We start from the raw sequence: 6,000 nt of genomic DNA, 5'->3' as shown, positions 1-6,000 counted from the left end.
CCCCACTTGCACCTGAACAGCTTGTGCTCTGCCTCCACAAAGAGCCTAACGACCCTGGATTGTCACTACAGCCAGCTTAAAGCCATGGCAGGGGATGCAGGAGATTCAATGTGCTTCAAATCAGTTGTCTACACGTGTCTCCCACCTGCCAGAACCCCAGAGTATAAAAGAATGACCTGAGACACCAATTCTTCAATACACTCCTGGGCCTGTGGTTACTTTGCAAGGAAAGAGGACTGCTGTGCTTCTACAAGGACTGTCACTCTGTGGGGCTACTGCTGCTCTGGCAAACCTGCTGTGCTGACCTGCTGCTCTGCCTGGGGAACAAGAACTGGACCTGCACCTCCATCTTGAACCCAGGAGCCCAGAGTGACGCAAAGGGCTATGCTACTGGCCTCCTGATCTGAGCTTCAGGGACATAACAGGCTCCCCTGTAGCTCCTGGGCAGGTCTTCAGCCAGTTCCTGGCCCCCCAAAAGGTGGCTTTCAGGTCTTGGACCCTTGTTGTGGCTCTTGAGCTTTTAAATTCAAGCGTTTGGTCTCTTCACAATCCCAGATGGGCCTGTATGCACCAGAACCATGCTGCTCACACCGGAAATCAATGCAAGCTACTCCCAGCCCATCTCCTTGCATAGCAGCCGTGACAGCCCACTGCCAATGCAAAGCTCCAGCCTGCCCATCTGCGATGCCCGGCCTGCTCTTCACACAATGCTGACTGCTCCCGCAATGCTCTTCTTGCATCCCCCTCCAATGTGAATGAAACTCTTGGCACAAAACTTGAGATGTTAAACCTTGAGAGGGACTAATCTGGGACTGTATTCAACATGCGCTTCCTTGCGGTTGGCGTGAACTTTTGACTTTGACCCATTCCAGTGTGACCAGATAGCCACAGTTGGCACTTTATGCTTTCAGGCACTATACTGCAGTTTATTTAAAAATTCATAGATCCTGTTCTGATTGGATTTTTGTTGTTTTGATTTCAAATGATTTGTTACATTTTACTCTATTTGTCTAAATTGGTTTGGGATTTTTATTGTGTTGTGTTTTTACTTTATTGCTGTTTGTGTGCTATATAGGGTTAAGCATAGGTTAGTTTAGTGACTTTTTGTGGTTCATTGTGACAGTGATTGTAGCTGTTGCTTGGCCTGAACTCACACACCAGTCAACCAACAACCCAATTTCTCACAGCCAGCCTTTAAGAAAGGACAGAGGAGAACTTTTTTTTTCTACTACCTTATCTCTCTTATTGATTTGTTGATAAATATTGTTAGGAGAATCAGCGTGGAAGTAATTTTGCCATGGGAAACAGTAAATAACAGCTTTTTGAAGAAGTTGCTTTGGAACCTTAAGCTGCTGATTAGCAAATGTATGGTTGTTTTTAGAATCACGGTATGCTTTTGCAAAATTTACCGCAGCCTTTGACTTTGTCAATAAGATTGCTGATGAGGATAATAAATTGATGTGGCAGAAATGTGTACCTAGCCCCCTTCTTTTTATTTTGTATATCAACAGACTGGACAGCTACTTAAAACCTTTAAGGCCGGATGTCCCTAGAGTAGACAATCACGAGATACCCATTATTTATGCATATGAACCCATCAATATGGAAAGGACTGCTAATTTCCTACAAAGACTGGTGGATGGTAATATGAAAACGATGGCTAGTCAATATCTAAAAACTAACCTTATAAGTACATTTGTAATGACTTTGGGCCCTAGGAAATTTTAAACAAGAAGTTTTCATATTTACAGCCATAATACTGAGAATGATACTGCTACACGTTATCTGGCCATTGTTTTTGATGTTCTTGGTAGATGGGTTCATTAAATGAGTTTATTAAAGCTCCTATTTTTACAGTCACAGGTTATAATATTTAAATTTGCAACTGACCCGTGAAGTGCATGTTGTATGTATTTAATAGTGTAGGCGTCTCCAGAGTTACCTATGGAGTCAGAACTTGGGGTTATACTGATGTTGCTCACGTATAGATAGAGGAAAGTACACTTTATAAGAAATTATTGGGTGTATTCAAATTATGCCTGTCATGAAGAGCTACAATTCGCACACCAGAAGACAGGCTAGCCGCTCCCCTGTTACAGCTCTCGGTATAGTTAAACCCTGAACCAGGTTTTAACTGCAAAATCATGACTAAATGTATGAGGTTTGATAGCCATCTTAAAAGCCTATGGTTTAAGGTGCCCATCAAACCTCATACAGTCAGTACTTGGAAAAACTTTGTACATATCTGAGAAGACCCACTTTACTTTCCAGACCTTGGCTGATAACACCTAAAACATACAAAAGATGATGGGAGGATGCTTGCGATAAGTCTAACCACTGGCAGTGGCTTGGGGTAGCATTCTTGACCATCATTCTAGTACCAGTTCAGCCTTAGTGCCAGGCCAGGTCTTCTCTAAACCAGAACACAAGCAACCTAAGATTGGTTTCACTCTGATAGGGGCTCTTTAGTCTGCTCTAGCTCGGTTTCTGTGCCACTTTGGAACTTCTATACATCATCTCGGGTCAAATTTTTAACCAATACATTACGTTCATGAGGGTGTACAACATGTAGGCCAGCTTCTTTGTTTTTTGCAGTTTTTGGAAATTGACTTGGTATGTTATATTGTGAGTGGTGTTTTAGCAACTGTGGTTAGATGCAGAATACAGAGCTCACTCCACCAAATCAAAGACTGTGACTACAACTCTGTCTCAGGATGATCTTGCTGAGGACATTTTTCAAGCTGCTGTGTTGGCTTTCATCCACAACTTCACAAGAAACTACTTCATCAACTCCGAGGTCAGCAGAGAGAGTTGTTTCGCCAGCTAGATCCTGCAGGACTTCCTAGTGCTACCTATACTATGGCAACATGCTTTATGCTGGGCTCACCACATTTCTCACGAAAAGATTTAAAATTATCCAGAACTGCCAGATTCATCTTAGACCTCCCAAAGCAAACCCACAACACCCCCCACACTTAAGGAACCTCCACTGGCTCCTTGTACTCAAACAATTCCAATTCAAGCTTCTGACATATGCATATAAATCCCTGCACAACTAAGGACCTGCATGCCTCAACCACTGCCTGACCTCCCACCGCCCCTCCAGACTTCTTTGTTCTTCCTCACTCTCCCTTGCACACACCGCACAAATCTACTGCAGCCCCTACAGTGGCCTACCCTTTTCTTATCTTACAGCAAAGTCCTGGATAAGCCTCCCCATCCACCTAAGAACCCCTCCCTCCATCCAGGAGTTCAGAAGAGGGCTCAAGACATGGCTGTTCGACTGAGGAAATCACAGCATACCAGGCACCTGGATACCCTCCTGGTTGATGAGTGCACTCTCCAAATCCTGCTTATTGATTGATTGGTGTAAATCCACTCCTTAGACCCACCTCCGATAGGAGAGACTGCTCTAGTACAGATTCTAAAGGCAAAGAATCTGTGGGTATTATCTTACAGAAGGATAAGGGCCTGATTTAGAGTCTGTCGGATGGGGCTACTCTGTCACAAAGTGACAGATATCCTGTCTGCTGTATTACGATCCCATTCGAATCCAATTCGAATCATAATACGGCAGATAGGATATCCGTCACGTTTGTGATTGAGTAACCCGTCTGCCAAGCTCTAAATCAAGCCCTACATTATCTACCTTTGGTAACTGTCTGGTGGATACTTCAACCACCTGAAGATTTCTAATTGGCCTCCCACTTACCATTCTTTGAAGTGGAGTACTGTGAATCAATAAGATCCCGAGTTCGATTTTTCTGTTTCCCTTCAATTATTGACAATCTCATCCCTTTGTCTGAGGGCATGGAAAAAGGTATAGCTGCTTTGGCACACAGAGGTGGTGTCTTTATATGGCTTCATGTTGTCATATCTAGGGCAGGATGGAGCTGCAGCTGATGCCAATGGCACCACCCACTAGTGCACAGGAGTTATGGAAGTTTTTCTGAATCTAGTATGGCACTTGGGAAGATTAAAAAGTTAAGGATTTTCAGAGTATCCACCAGAAACAGTATCACCAAAGCTAACTTACTCATCAAAAGCTGTGGAAAATGCACATTATTGAAGCCCATCTGTCTGATGTATTGTGCAACCTGCCAACAATACTAGGGCTACTCCATTGTACAGCATTGAGATCACTGAAATCACTTCTACCTTGAGGACATTCCCCCAGCTTTGACCTAATCCTGTAGATTGTTGAATCAAAACTTCAGAAAAACCTTTCCCCGAGGAACAGGGCACTGATGATAAACAATAGTTGAAGGGCAAATTGATCCAATTGATACTGTTTGTATGTGCTGGCACCAGTGACCCCCCTTCCATATTACAAACCTTAACGAGTTTCAAGTATCAACCCAGAAATAGGCCTGGAGTAGATGGTAAGGAAGACAAGAGGAAGAGGGATGTAGAAAAGAATCAGAGGATGAAGAATGTGAGAAGATGGACTGGAGTTCTGGTTTCTGTAGAGATGACCCAGGAGATGGAATAAAAGGCAGTAATAGTAGAGCAAACTAGGGCCAAGAGGATGAGAGGATAAACAGAGAATTGGTAGATAGCTTACTTTCTGAAGTAGACATTTAGATTTAGTACCTTAATCTAAACTTGCTGTGTCATGCATTTAGGTAGACTTCTATAATTAGATGCCCCACTCCTCATGTATACAAGCTCTCGTAACACACCTCTTACACTCAAGGGCAGTAAATGGGCTGAGTCATGACACTTTACATATTTAGGAAGAAAGGCTAATAAGGGCTTTACACAACTCGGGGTACCGGTAAAAAGATCTGCACTCCACTTATATCAATCAGTAGCTCCCAGCTGTTAGTTGTGTTCTGGCCTGGATTTTGGAACAGTAGTCAAGAGTGTTAATAGAATCCCACCTTTGGTGGACCCCTATGGGCAGGCACAGCTTAGTATTGCGCTAGAAAGAAAAACACACAAATCAAGTAGAGCAACTACCAGGGGACTCGTGACATAGGATACTTGTGAAGGAAAAAAGACCAGTTGCATGAGAAAGTGGAACTTATTAGCAGGAAGGCACATGGCTTCTGCAACCCATTACTTTCAGCCACACAACCATAATTGAGAAGTCTGAAAAGTTACCTATTTATTCAGAGCACAGAGGGATTGTCCACCCTAGAACTTAGCCTGTTCTCTGTGCAACTATTTCCTATCAGGTCACTCTTTCGTATTACTGAGCCTTCGTGGGGAACAAAATATGTAATCATACCTATATGAGTAAGGAATGAAAAAATAACAACGCCTAAAACAACAGTCTTAGAGGATCTGAGGCTGTTACTGGACTGGGACTCTTGAGGTAATCCAGAGAGAACGCTTTGAAAATTGAACTTGGTGACTTCTGGATGGATTCAATCATGGACATTAAAGCCAAATAGAACCTTGAGTCACTTTTGTAACTGAAGATCGTACAACCTGTTGGATTTGCTTCAACAATAAATGGTCACACTTTTGTTCCACCATCAGAGACTTTAATGGGTGGGTAGAGATAACAGGGTAAGGGGTTAAATTAGAGACCGCAACAGAAGGCATTGCATCAACTAATGTCCAGAAAGAATAAGGTAGCCAAAGCATCTTTACAGCCTACATTTAGCCAAAGAAGGAATAAATAATGATAGTCCTCCAACGGAGTACTTCGGTCTTTATGGATTACATCAAACTTCCTATTGGGGGCAGAGCACGCACAGAGTGCAGCAAGGGCAGCAAAGTGGAGTGGATTGTCTCTACGCGTCCCCCCCCCACCATTCACGGCTAAACCTGTAGGTGAATTACGGACCTGCGGTCCCTGAGGAAGTGACTCCGGCCACCCCGTACTCCCGCTCATGTTGCCGCCTTTGGCTGCTTGCCGCCTCTGAGTCTGAGAGGGAGCTAGGTGTTAGTGTGGGTTTAGAGGACACAATGGCACTATTCCTGTTTCTGACTCTGCAACTGGCCGTCAGCTCCGCTTTCAGTGGCCAGGTTCAGATGGCTTCTCCCTCT

The sequence above is a fragment of the Pleurodeles waltl genome, chromosome 6, assembly GCF_031143425.1.
Source record: "Pleurodeles waltl isolate 20211129_DDA chromosome 6, aPleWal1.hap1.20221129, whole genome shotgun sequence".
In the NCBI taxonomy this organism is placed as follows: domain Eukaryota; kingdom Metazoa; phylum Chordata; class Amphibia; order Caudata; family Salamandridae; genus Pleurodeles; species Pleurodeles waltl.
Note: the sequence above shows the minus strand (reverse complement) of the source record.